The sequence below is a fragment of the Balaenoptera ricei genome, chromosome 1, assembly GCF_028023285.1.
Source record: "Balaenoptera ricei isolate mBalRic1 chromosome 1, mBalRic1.hap2, whole genome shotgun sequence".
Taxonomy (NCBI): Eukaryota; Metazoa; Chordata; class Mammalia; order Artiodactyla; family Balaenopteridae; genus Balaenoptera; species Balaenoptera ricei.
In genome coordinates, this window is record NC_082639.1 from 39,788,460 (window position 1) to 39,800,901 (window position 12,442).

The 12,442-nt window shown below is 50.0% G+C and overlaps 1 long non-coding RNA gene across 1 annotated transcript; it reads left to right on the plus strand.

Moving 5' to 3' along the window:
* The first annotated feature begins 924 nt into the window (after positions 1–924).
* On the plus strand, positions 925–2,246 carry LOC132349685 (uncharacterized). Its single transcript, XR_009497718.1, has 2 exons — positions 925–1,024; positions 1,715–2,246. It is a non-coding gene; the product is annotated as an uncharacterized LOC132349685 (long non-coding RNA).
* Positions 2,247–12,442: the final 10,196 nt, after the last annotated feature.

A 12,442-nucleotide genomic window follows, 5' to 3' on the forward strand; every position in this document is an offset into this window, starting at 1 on the left:
TCTGGGGTCAGAGATCCATCTGGTGGTGTGGGGAGCAAGGAGGAGATATGTGAGTCCCTGCACCCCAGATCTCATGGTGGAGTTGTGATCTACTGCCAACTTTCCATGGCCACAAAGATCGTGAACAGTAAGTGAACTTGCACTGGGCACCCTGGGGATACAGAGCTATTCTACAGAGAAGAGCAAACACGTATAGACTAATCTTAGAGCAACAGATGCTAACATGTCACAAGGAACCCAGTGGAATTTTCTCCATGTGTCAGAGGAGGAGGACTTGGGAGCTCAGAATGGAGAAGTGTCCTGCCCAAGGTCCCCCAGCAGGTGGAGAGCAGAGCCAGGGCTCGAACCCAGGCTCCCTGCTGCTCACCACAGGCTCTCTGGGAAGACTTTCACAGGAGACCACCCGAAACAGGACCTTGCTCTCCACCCAGACGTCCCCTTCCCTGAGGGCTACGGAGAAGAAGCTTAATCTTTAATGAACTGGCTTTCAGTTTAACTGCCCCCTTGGCAATGATTAATACCCAGCGACCTAGTCTGGCATCTGGTGATCCTGACCAAGACTGACCCAAGAGAGTGTTGGTGGTCTGTAGGCCCAAGTGTGGGCTTGCGTGCAGCTGGGCAAGGTTGAGGGGTGCTGCACTGGCCTCCTACCTAAAAGAATCTCTTCTGTCCTGTGCCAGGACTTCTATCATTAGATGTCACTGCTCGGAAGGAGGACATCACAAATGCCCCTGGTCCGGGGAGCTAGGAATAGAAGTTGTGTTTAAAGTCCTCCTTGGACTGTTGATTTGACATTTCTGGTGTCCAGCGGCTTAGAGGAATTACAGGATTCACGCTTTTTAGTCAAAGGTTAACAAGCTAGTGTGACATCACTGGATGCACAGCACAAGGAGACCGGAAGCCTTTCACGGGCAAGGGCAGGGTCTGGAGAGCAGAGCTGTGCGGGGAGAGAACTCCAAGACTTGGAGCTGCGAAGACCTCAGTGCTGAGTCTAGCTCTGATCGTCACTCACTGTGAGAAGTGGGTAAGCCGCTCTCAGCCTCAGTTTCATGGTCTAGCAAGTGGAGAAAAGAATACTTCTATCTGGACTCTTTTCAGGATGAAAGAGAAAGTCTGTGTAAAGTATCTTATCTAGAGGAAGCACGGACTACACGGTGTTTCTTCTCCCGTTTTCTCCCTTCTCTGGTTCACCTTGGCTGATCCTCTGCAGTGGGAGAAGAATCCAGATTTATCCAGGGAGGAGGGTTTTCCTCATGTGCTCTGGGATGCTTACAAGGACTGGTTCTCTCCCTGTGAGACCAGACAGTTGGCTCGACATGACATCAAGACTCCATCCTTTCCTGCCTCTGTAGGTACCGGAACCAGTGAGCAGAGCTGGGCTCACTTTCCTCAGTATCCGCCTGCCTCTTCTGATGGTTTTAAGTGTGGCGAGCTGAGAAAGTGCCTCGGTCTGAGTCCACCACCGCTTCTTGCCTAGGTTTTGTTTCTTAGCACCAGCTGACGCCAGCTTTGAGTTCGGCAGCAGCTCCCTCCCACTGCTACCTAATGGGTGCTCTTGCACGCCAGCATCCGGCATCCCCAGCTTGGTTCAGAGATTTGGTATTTCAGTCCCCTGCCCAGGCTGCGGTACGCTTGTTCCCCGAGTCATCATGAGAAGCATGACCTGACAGGACCAGTAACTGCAACAATGTTATCCTTTCCCTCTATGCTCCAGCCCCTGCAGGACTGCCCTCGGCTGCCTGGAGATGACTTCCTCCTCATGTCTCCGTGTCTTCCTCTTTGCTCCTCCTTGGAACGCCTTTCCCAGAAGCTCTGTCTGGAGACCTGCTTGTCATTCAGCTGGGGTGTTGCTTCTCTGATCCCTGGACTCTGGGCCCCCCAGTCCTTGGCTTCCTCGGTCCAGCTCTCACCACTCTGCATGGCGTCGATGTGTCTGCCTGTCTCTCCTACAGACTGGAACCTCCTTGAGTAGTTCCCGAGTCCTGGCCTGGGGCTCAGTGCCCAGTGCCATTTTCTTGAGATCACTGAGGTGAAGTCCTGTGTGAAGGCAAGCAGGAAAGTGGCTCCTGCCACTTCCCAAGGGAGGATGGATTGGGAGACCTGGGTTGGGGGTCAGGCAGGCTGAAGCAGAGAACCATGAAGCCCCCCGCGGAAGCCATGGCTCCTTCTCTGTTTTGGTTTTGCTTTTGTGGGCTTTTCATTTCAGAAGTTAATCTAGTTAATGCCAACAATGTCATTTCAGCAAAGCCAGCAATTTCCTTTTTCCCTTTATTTAATGAGCCCCCGCCGCCCCCCCTCAATCACTATAATAAAAGGCATGCAGGTGGGTAATTACAGAGGTGTGAAATAGGGGTGCTGGACCAGGGCCAGCTAAGCACTCTGGAGCATCCATTGGGAGGCTTCTGGGGAAATACCCAGCCCCGCTATTCAGTTTCAGGTAGAAAAATTGAAGCTTAGAGAGAGTGAGGAAACTTATATAAAGCTACATAGCAGGTAGAAGGCAGGGCCGGAACAGGAATCCAAGTCCTTAAACTCCAGCTGGGTTCCTTTCCACTACTCAATGCCAATCCTATCCCCTTATGTGTATCCTGTGGAGCTTGCCATAGGAGTTCCACCTGCCATCCATCCGTCCATCCATCCACCATGTACTCTATAGATACTCATTCAGTACCTACTATGGGCAGGCACTGTGAATACGGTGGAGATGAAGGCAGTCACAGCCCTGTCCTTGTAGAGATTGTCATCTCAGACAACACTTAGCCTGTTGGAGACACACTATGTGAACAGATGGTTTCAATATAGGGCGGTAAATCTATGTTTATTGTAAGCACTGGGCACCTAATTCTGCCCTTGGGGCCGTAGAGAACTTCTCAGAGGAGGGAATAAAGCATTGCAATGAGTCCTGATGACAGGAAGAGTTTGCAAAAGGTGGTATGCTAGGGCATAAAAGTTTTTAAAAGAATCTGGAAGGATATTTACCCAAATGTTAACAGTGTTTATCTCTGGAGAATGGAATTTGGAGGGTAGTGGGTAGGAGAGGTTAGAGAACAAATTTTTACTTTCTACATTCCACCGTTGGTATTATTCGAATTAGAGTGTATATGTATTAGCATTTTAATAATAAAAGATATTTCTATTTGGAAAAAATACTAGAGGGTATTTAAGGAACATCAAGTGGCTCAATGTGACAAGTGCAGAGTGCTGGAGGGAGAGAGGGAGAACATGAGGCCAAGGAGGTGGGCTGGGGTCAGTCTAAGAAGGTCCTGAAATGCTGGGCTAAGGAGTTTGGATTTTAACCATAGGGGCCCATGGAGGGGAGAGCAGAGGCCACATCCACAGAGCCTAGCAGTGCCTGGCACATTGTAGATGCTCAGTTAATCCATACCTGATGTGGAATGAATGGGAACAAGCAGATAATGTGGAGTCATCTGCGGTTTGAAGCGGAGTGTTGTGGTGTGGTGTTTCGCTGCCATGTGTTGGTGGCAGTGATGGGCAGTGGGGAGCCCCCTGTGGGAAAATGTGTACTCGCAGAAGTGGGGAAGCGGTATGGGGAATCTTATAGGAAGAGAGAAAAGGATGCTGTGGTTTCTTCTCAGACCAGAGGAGCGTGGAATGGGGCCAGATCCATGGGCTTTGGCATAAGTCGACAAGCATGGGGAGCACTTTTTTATATAAGAAAATTCTCAGGACAGAGGCTTTTCCAGACCAGACAAGAGTTTTTGGTGTCCTTTGTGACCACGAACCATCACTTTCGCCTTCCAGATGTGTCTACTTCAGTCTCTCGCCCCTTCAGTACATCTTCAACACTACAGCAGGAGTGATCCTCCTAAAATGCGGTTCTGACCACATTGCCCCCTTGCTTGAATCCTTCAGGATAAAGTTCGGTCCCCTCACTTTGGCTTGGGAGGACTTTTTGACCTGACCCTTGCTTATTTGTTCAACTTCATCTCCCAACATCTTACTCAGACCCTACTCTTCAACCAACTCCATTGCTCTCAGTGAACTGAGCAACTTCCTGCCTCTCTCATGGCCTGGATCAACGTGTCCCTTCTCCTGGGAATGACCCTACCTGTACACCCTCCCTCTACCTCCCATTTGCCTGATGAACACCTAGCCCTCCTTTAAGGTTCCATTTTTGGGTTATCTTCCCATTTTGGGTTATCTTCTTCATGATCAGAAAGAAGCCATTTCTGATCCCATCCCCCATTACTACCAGCGTTCACTCCTCTGGGTGGACTTATCATGCCCTCCCTGTGACCTTAGGCCCAAAGTGCTCTGTAATATTAACTAGATTTACTAGTAAAGCACCGTGGCACCTCATGAACTTAGTATTTGGGTATCTACCTCTCCCCTGCCACACACCCCACTTCCCCCTCTTCTCCAGCTATAAGCTCCTCAGTGGCAAGGGTTATTTTCCGCTATCCTTAGCACCTGGCACAGAGGTTGGAACATACTAGGTATTCAGTAGATATTTGCTGAACCAGCGCATGAATGAGTAACATGACACCTCTGTAATGATTTCTCTTGTAAAATAGAAAATCAAAGCACACTCCTATCTTCCCTTACCTCGAGGTGCCAGGAGGGTCCAAACATCCCTGCAACAGAGAGCCTCCTGCATTGGAAGGCTGCCAGGCAAGGAAGCAGGAGACCCGAGCTCTCATCCTGGTCCCTCTGCCTTTGGGCGATTCCTTGCCCTTCTCTGGCCTTTAGTTTCCCCACTTGGACAGTGAGGATAATAATCCTGGTGTTACTTCCCCATAAAAGTGTTGTGAATCTCAAAGATGAGAGCAAAACCACTCGCTGTGCAACTGCAGGCGGGACTGAGGTGTCAGCTGGGAAGACGTGGTCGTCTGCCAAGCCGCCATGCCCAGGTGTTCTTGGGTGGTGGTGGGGTCCTCTCCCACCGCTGATGGGGGCTGCTAAAAGCTCCTCCTCCAGCTCACTCATGTTGTGTGGCTCAGAGAATGTTAATTATTAGGCCCCGGCCCGCCCGGAGAGCCTCAGATGAAAGCAAGCTCAGAGTGTGAAGTCTAATCGATGCCCTGCGCCGAGCGTCAGGGCCTCTGCTCGCTCTGCCTGTAGATGGATCATTAATCCAGGCACTCCGGCCTGGAACACAGGGCCCAGGAAGTCCTGAAACATTCCTGACCGCCCACGGCTCAGACCAGCAGCCCCACGAGGCAGCCAGCCTGCCACCGTGTCTCAGAATTTTACAACCGCAAAGTTAGATGCGATGCAGAGAACAGCTAGTCCACGGGCAGAAATCCGGGCTCAGTCTGTACACTCGCCCGGACTATGCAGAGAGGAGCTCCTTGATGAACAGCCTGGACTGAGGGGATGGATCTGCGTGACTTTGGGCCTTGTTTCCCCTTCTGTAAAAATGGGAGAAGGATACCTACCTCACAGGACCAATGTTAGGAATAAATGAGTTTCTGTGAAAGTTTTATGTTGAGATTTATGAGTGATACTCACCTTTGAGCTGTCATTATCACTGTTAACATTATGAGCCCCTGTCCCTGGGATGTGTTAATTCTTTATCCCTGGAGTCTTCTTCAACTGACAAGGGGTTGCTTCTCTGTTTGAAAACGTTGATATCCCCGGTGCCGTGAATATAAAGTCAGGACCCTCTTGCCTTGTGTCCAAAGCCCTTCAGCCTGTAGCCGCAAGCTTCCTTCTCAGCTGCATCTCCTACTTCTCCCCACCCATCAACTGCCACCCAAACGCAGAAAACTAACCTTTGATACCCACTTAGCGTGGCACATCCGAGCTCCTCACCCCTTTTTTCTTGGTGAATTTCCACCCATCTTACAAGGCTCTGCTTAGCCGTCCCCTTCCCTGAGAAGCCTTCCTGATTCCCTATTACAAACCTCTGGTGAACTTAGTTTTTGCTTCCCCTGGGTCTCTGTAGCATGTTGTAGCTCTCACTGCCGTAATACTATAGTATTATAATTGTTTGGGTTTTAGCTGTTTTTCTTCTTGAATGAATAGGGCATATTAAAATACATCTTCCCTGGGAGGACCAGCTCTCTTATTATGGCTAGTTATCACAACAATAGCCTGGTCATTGGTTCCTCAGCATGATTTTTTTCAACAGCTGTGTACCCGGGTTCTAGACAAAATGGCTCTAGAATCAAACAGACCTGGGTATGAATCTATACTCAGCCACTTCAAATATGTAAACTTGCCTGTTATTTTGACTTTCTCTGTCTGTTTCCTTTTTTGAACAATGGGGATGTTAACAAGGCCTACCTCTTAGGCTTCTTGTGAGAATTGTAAGAGGTGTCTACACTGAAGGGTAGACCTTCTTGCCCTGAGGCTCAGGACTAGCAGTCTTTCTACCTGGGTCCCAGTCCTGCCTCTCTCTGCCTCTCTGTTTCCTCATCTGTAATATAAGGTGATTCTACTATCAGAGTCTTTTAGACTTGGTCGTATGGCTGCACAATACAGGGCATGGCCTTCCAGGTGGAGGCCATTCTTTTTTTATTTATTGATTGATTGATTTTTGGCTGTGTTGGGTCTTCGTTGCTGCCCGCGGGCTTTCTCTAGTTGCGGCAAGCAGGGGCTACTCTTCGTTGCGGTGCACGGGCTTCTCATTGCGGTGGCTTCTCTTTTTGTGGAGCATGAGCTCTAGGTGCACAGGCTTCAGTAGTTGTGGTGCACGGGCTTAGTTCCTCCACAGCATGCGGCATCTTCCTGGACCAGGGCTCGAACCCTTGTCCCCTGCATTGGCAGGAGGATTCTTAACCACTGCGTGGAGGCCATCCTTTATCTGCATTCTTTATCCGTATCTTTATCCACACAGCTCCATTCTTACTCATTTCATAGATTGTCTAAGGTTTCTTAGATTGGTCTCAAAGGGCCCTTCTTGCTCTGACCTCCTATGATGCCTTGATTCCAGGAGTGAGGCAGGTGAAGGGGGAGGAATTGTGATGAGGGTGTGAGGTTGTAGAGGCTGAGAGGCTGGTCCAGTCATGTTCTAGGATCCCTGGCACCTGGGGCAGGTGAAGGAAGCAGGTCTGTGTCTGCCTGTGCACCTCCCCTCACTCATGCCTTGCACAGTGTCCAGCACAGAATAGGTATTAAATGAATCTGTTGAATGGAGAAAAGGAGGGTCCAGAAGGAGTGCTTCTTCAGACCAGGTAAACAGAAGTGATGCCAGCCCAACCACTGCTGCCTGTCCTGAGTACTCTCTCAGGGAAATAGCCACTGGACACACTCACCCAGCCTGGAAGGCTCCCACGTTCCAATTTCTCTGTGGCCAGCACAGCCACCAGATCGTACCTTCAGACTGGCACACGGAAACTTCCTAGAGAAGAGTGGGTCTGAGGAGAGAGGAAGGCTGAGGGAGCTCCCCACTCAGGGAAACTGGGGTCCTGAGATGGTGTGGAGCATCTCAGGGAAGATGTCAGGAGCCCCTGAGTAGAGACAATGAAGGAACTCTGGGGGTTCCTAAACATTTGTCCTGTGTCTGTATCTGTGACTTTGTTACTTTGCGTGAGTCTTCAGAGGGAGCAGCTATAAACTAAGAAATGGGGAAGGACCTGTGGGGTAGATCATCCACAGGGTACAGGAGCTGAGGAGGCTGAAGTTCCTCACAGCAAAGAGCCCACGATGATCTCGGGCAAGGACAGAACTGCAGAGCTGAGGAGGGCAGAGGGTGGATGTCCTGGGTTTACGGGAAGGAAGAAACACGAGGGTCAATTTGGGAATAAGATGAGCCTTGTGGGCCCGCTCTACACTGCTCTATTGTGAGCTCTTGGAGGACAGAACTGGAGCTCAGTGTGGCTTAAAGGACAGGAAGCCTTTTGCTGGGAAGCCTTTGCTGTCCCAGTGGGCTCAGCATTGAGCCTGGCCCACATTGGGTGCATGACAAACGCTGCTTGAACTCAATTTCCCCTCTTCCAGTTCACTCTCTTATTTTAGGCTCTGATCTTCCTCCTCCAGATGGAGTTCTCCCATCTGGTTACAGAAACTGGATCAGTGGAAAGAGAAATTCTAGGATGTTGGAATTTCAGGAACGTTTCAGGATGCCAAGAAAAATAGTTCCGTGATGAGCCGATGGCATCATAATGGTAGATCTGGAAATGAGATCAGATTCTGTCTGAGTCACAGTCTCATAGGATCAGAGACATGGAGGTCATCCCGTGTACTCCATGATGTTACAGATGGAAGAGCTATGGCTCTGGGAAGAGTAGAGCTAGATGGTGGCAGAGACAGGACTGGAACAGAGGGTTGCAGCCATTAACCTCACTCTGATCAGATGCCAGGTCCCTGCTGCCGGGTCCTTCTAAGAGCTGTCTGACATGTGTAGCTTTGCCTTATCAGCAGGAAGAAAAGCTCACAGCAGGCAGTCTTTCCTCGCCAAGCATCCATCAGGACCCACATAAATATTTTCCTAGCGTCTGCATGGCCAGCATCTAGCTGGCTATGTTCCAGGGGACAGTAAATAATTCAGAGAACTGGTGGCTTCCTGACAACTTTCGTGGGTGTGTTTTCTGACAGCTATGTTTTTGGGAGCGGATGTTGAGGAGACCTTGCTGAGGGCAGTGAGCCAAGCGCTTACTGGACTCTCTGATGGCATTTCTGGTCAGGAAGGAAGTACCCCTGGTGTCTTGATGACAACACACTTGGGGCAGAAGATAACTTTCACTCAGTCTGAAAGGCTTTCAAGTGGGGCCAGGAATTGGTTTCAGGGATTAGGGTGGAATGAGGTTAGAACCTCTGGGGCCAAAAAGTCAGAAGAAATCAGCTCAAGTGTGGTAAATTGGGTAAGCTTGACCAAAGGCATGTTGAGGTCTTGGCAGATAAGGCAAGGAAAATGTTGGAGCTGGCATAGTCTCAGGTCATCAGAGTGACCAGTCTTGGAGTTCAAAGTTCAGGAGGGGGTGGGGTGTCCAGGCCCCATCCGTACTGCTGCCTCCTCTAGGGCCTCTGACTAGGGCCAGCAGTGGGAATCTCCAGGAAGTATTTGGTTGTCCTGAAAGTCAGATCCTGGATGTTCTGCCATGGTTATAGTAGGAATTCAGTCAGCAATTTGAGGAATTAAGAATGGAGGCGAGGGCAGGAAAGAGAGTCTCGGGGCAGATAAACCTGAAAGCAGGTTTAGGAAAACAAGACAAAGTCTAGATTTCAGCCTCTGGTGGGAGGGGTCACTATCCTCTCTGCATTGGACAGGATGGGCTTAGTGACGGGGCAGGTCTAAGTGTGCAGCGTGGAGGCTCTCGGTGCCTGCACTAGTTCAGGGCAAGGGAAGTCAGACTGGCACTGACGCAAAGGCCCAGGGTCTCTGTCACTGAAGGAAAAGCATGCTGCATCTCTGATGGGTATGAGGGCTTAGAATCCCCAATGGCTGGAAGGACCCGTACAGACAAGGTCTCACCTGAGCTTCACAATGAGATTACTGGGGCCACGTGTCCCATGTGTCCTGATTGCCAGCCCCAGCCCCACGTGGTTGTCCTTGAGAACTCACTGGAGATCACAGTTGCTCTGTCTCTAGGGGAGGAAGGGAGTGGGGCTCTGGAGGCCCCATCTGGCTTCCTTCACGTGGCTCCTGATGATTAGGAGTGGGGCCCTTTCATCCCCAGTACGAGCCTGTCACCCAGGCATCTGACAAAACTCTTTTGAATCAGCCTGTACTCTAAGCTTGTACACTCTCTAGGGATGAGAGTTCTTAAATTCACTTCATCCTAAGCTGTGTTGCAAACACATTTGTCCTGATTTTCAAAGGAAATGTGGGATTGTTGAAAGACTATGGGCACTGGAATCAGACGGCTTGTGTTCAGGTACGGGCTGAAGAAGCTGTGTACTCTGGCCATTTACCTACCACCTCCGAACCTAATTTTCCTCGTCTGAAAGATGGAGAGATGGTCACTGGAGGGCTGAAATGAAGTAACGTGCATAACGTGCCAACCCCAGTTCCCGGCACAAAGGAGGTGCCTGCAGAGTGGTCTTGGCGCAGCCGAATTAGTCTGGGTGCCTTTGGGTGGTCACCCCTGCCCTCGGAGCCACAGTAGTCTCATCAGTAACATGGAGAAGGAACGCCCACCTCACAGGGCTGTCGTGTTTGTTGTGCTTGTTGTTGTTTTTGTTTGTTTGTTCGTCTTGCTGCACTGCACGGCTCGTGCGATCTTAGTTCCCTGATCAGGGATTGAAACTGGGCCCTCGGCAGTGACAGCGTGGAGTCCTAACCACTGGGCAGCCAGGGAATTCCCTGTCACGTGGTTTTAATGAGATGCGTGTGTAAACTCCCAGTCTCCTTCTAGTTCCCAGGTTTGGGGGGAACCGCCTCATCACGTAAACAATTAGAAAAATGGGAGCTCACCCTCCACGTTCTAATGGATGCAAAGGCCTCTGATTCTAGGTTAGAAGCCTTCTTCAGTCCTTCCCTTCTCTCCTCAACCCTCCCTGATCCAGGGCGCAGCCCCGCTCACCTGGACGTTACACCTGCCTCGTTCCGGGTCTCCGCCCCACCGTGCCTCTGGCTCCCATTGGTTTTCTGCACTCTGCTCTCCTGCTCAAATCCTCCTGTGGCCCCTCAGACTGAGTCTCACCTCCTTGTCATGGAATTCAAGACCTTGCACACTGGGGCCTGGCCTACCCTTCCACTCTGTCCCCAGAGGCTTCCCTACAGCCCCACAATTAAGTTGCATTTTCACACATCTTCAGTAAGAAAAGCCCTTTGGGCTCAGAATCAGCAGGTGTATATTCTGGACCTTCCGTTTTGCTGCCGGCTGACCTTCTACACACAGCTTCCTTTCTCTGGGCCTCTGTCTCTATCTTGGACATCAGGACTGGGCAAGATGACATCTCAGGGCCTTTCAAGCCTCAAGGCATTATAACAGAATTTGTAGCCCTCGACGGTGGCCAGGAATTCTTTCTCACTTTTGCATAAACACACAGATTCCCAAAGACTCACATGCCAACTCACAAAAGCACATACTCCCTCATGTACACAGATGTGTGTTTTCACACACACATCCTCACATACATACGAAAATCCTTCCTTATAAGCTCACCTTTGCACACTCACACAGACGTGGGACTAGTCTGTCTTGTTCATCACTGAACCCCCAGCATTTAGTGCAGAATACGCAGTAAATCTTCAGAACCTGCTTGTGGAGTGAATGAAATCATGCATCTACCCCCCAACCCCCATATTGATGCAGGGATTCACACATACCACACCCACACGTACAAGCAATCACACGTACACACTCAGGGGCCTGAGCGTGTGCTGACCTGCGTTAGACACACCCAGCACACTCATTCCCACCCACGTTCCCACACTGTAGATCCCCTGCAGGGTCCCTTTCAAGAGCTCATCTAAGGGACATCCTTTTCTCTCATGTCACCCTGAAGACTCCATTGCTGGCATCGGGTTTGGCTCTGGTGACACCCAAGGACTTTGGTCCAGGTGTCAGGGATATTCCATAGCTTTCTATATGGACAGTGCTGTGTAGAAGTTCAATCACTTTATCAGATAATATCCCACTCCATCCTCTCAGCAGACCTGAGGTGGAGTCTCAGAGCAGGGATTATCCCCCTATGTCACAGACGGGCAGACAGAGACCTGGAGAGGGCAGCCGTCTGCCCAAGGTCAGAAGGCCACCGAGTAAGTGAACCCAACCAGAATTCACGCCACCCCCCATCCAGGACTCTCTCCATTGCCTCTCCCAGTGACTGTTTTAAGAGGATTATTTATCCTTCAGTTGTTTCCCACTCTAATTTATTTCTTTCCTTATCTTTTCTTATCCCCTGTTTCCACTCACAAAGAGTTGGGTTTCAGGAGGGAGTGATGGAGGCCAAGTTCACCGTCCGAAGTAAAATCTCAAAGTAACTTTCCTTGTATACCCCAGCCAAGATTCCTGCCAAATGTAATGAGAACTTTCCACACCCCCATACACCCAACCTTCACAAAGAGCCAACTTAATCTGCAAAAGGAAAAAAAATGTTAATGAAGTTCATATCTACTTCAGAGAACAGAGTAAGCCCCCGGGCCATATAATTTGCCAACTAATTAAAACATTATTCACACCGTTTTATGATTTCTGAAAAATTTTGCATCACTTTTTGTTCCTTGGAAGGAACTGGGAAAGTGCAAGTCTACTCTAGTTGTCTTGGCTTTGGGACAGCTGGACTGGTTCTTACGAAGATGGCACTACAGGACAGTTTGGGGCTCCATCTGGGGCTCTGAGGACCCAGACCTGACAGTAACCCTGCTGTAATCTCTTTCCTGACTCCAGCAGCCCTTGTAAGAGGTGGTAAAGTTGGGTGACAAGACCTCTAGCTTTGGAGTCAGACTGACCTGTCTGAACCCCAGCTCTACCTCTATATGGCCATATGACTCTGGACAAGTCACTTAACATTATGGGTCTCAGTTTTCTGATCTGTGCAAATGCTACTGATATTTCTACCTTGGCAAGTTATTGTGAGAAGCAGGACT